Source organism: Colobus angolensis, unplaced genomic scaffold (genome assembly GCF_000951035.1).
Source record: "Colobus angolensis palliatus isolate OR3802 unplaced genomic scaffold, Cang.pa_1.0 Scaffold324, whole genome shotgun sequence".
Taxonomy (NCBI): domain Eukaryota; kingdom Metazoa; phylum Chordata; class Mammalia; order Primates; family Cercopithecidae; genus Colobus; species Colobus angolensis.
The window spans coordinates 3151852-3153555 of NW_012116533.1; positions in this window are offsets into that span (position 1 = coordinate 3151852).

The window sequence follows — 1704 nt, forward strand, 5'->3', positions numbered from 1 at the left end:
ACATATTTCCAACACACAGTTGTTGGGAGGAACACTATCTTGATCTGGCTCTTATTTCAGTCTGGTAGGGCTCAAGGGAAGAGCAACCTACCCAGTCATCAACTGGATTCCCTTCTTTCATTATTTCAGACACATCCTTGCAAACATCAAACTTCTAAAATAAGCACTTTGAATCAGTTTAGTCTAATATCTGGGCCCAGTTGGGACTCTGGGAACATAAGTTCTAAAACAAATATCAAGGTATTCACCACTATAGTCCTCTTGGCTGAATAGCAGAAGAGACTGTATGGGGAGATGCAATAATAAGAAAAATGTTTAGCAGTCTCTGCTTCTTCTTCAGCCAGGCTACCAGACAAGCCTCTGAGTTCCCAAAGTGATTTGTACTCAGTGACACTGTGTTCTGAGAATAAAAACTCTTTTAATGTAGTGAAGTAAAAAGATTGGGGTGTTTGAAATTTGATAAATCTGAGCCTAAATCTTGGCTTTATCATTTATGGAAGCTCACTATTTGAAGTTGGTACAAATTACTTAAGATTCTTGAAGTATTTATCTATTTTTTTTAAACTGTAAAATGGAGTTGTCTACCACATTGGATTATCGTAATGCAACACTGAAACGGTGAAGAGCTCAGCACACAGGAAGCATGAATTTAATAGTATCTGTAATCCATGATTATGAGTTGTCAGCGAAGGCTGGTGGGTAACGAAGAGTCTTGTCCCTTGAGTATTTGGTATATACTTGATAGTTTTGGATTTTTGCATGAATTAATAGTTCACGTTTTTATCTAATAACTATGGTACACTAAACAGTGCCTATGAGGTTAAATTCCAAGTGGTGTAATTTCCTTCTAAAAGCTTCACAGTCTTCATTCTCAATCTGAAATCTGAAATTCCCTTTAGTTCCAGCTTGCAGATCAGCTAAATTGAAAGCCTCAACGACAATCAAACTTTTATGGAGCATTAAAGAAGAATCTGGAAACAGGTTTTGTTATAAACAAAAGGAAAAAAGAAACAGTGATGAAGATATTGGGCCATAGAAAAAGGTTAACACCAAAGAGTAGGGATGAGTGAGGTCAGAAAAAGAAAAGCCCTAAATATAAGCTTGGCCTACATCAAGACTCTTAGGTAATAATAATAATTATTATTAAATACTGTGTGCCCTGCACTGTTCTAAGCCTTTACATGGATTCTTTCAGGAAATAACCCTCTTAGGTTATTACAATTACTATTCCAATTTTATAAATGAAAATACTGAGGCACCGAGAGGTAAAATAATTTTCTAAGGTCATTTATTGGCAGAATCAGGATTTGGATACAGGCTGGCTGAATCCTGACCCTGTGATTTCAAGCTTCACCTATGTTGATGGAAAAAGGTGCAAGACACAGTTCTAAGCACTTCTCACTAATTATCTCATAATGATCCTTCAACAATCCTTGGGAGCCAATACCATTATTAACTATATTTGACAGATTAAGAAACTAATTCTCAAGGGGAGAAAAAGGGAAATAACTGAGTGTGGTGGCCCGTGCCTGTAATCGCAGTGTATTGGGAAGCTGAGAAGGCAGAATCACTTGAACCCAGGAGTTCAAGACCAGCCTAGGCAATGTATTGAGACCCTGTGAAAGAAAGAAAGAAAGAAAGAAAGAAAGAAAGAAAGAAAGAAAGAAAGAAAGAAAGAAAGAAAGAAAGAAAGAAAGAAAGAAA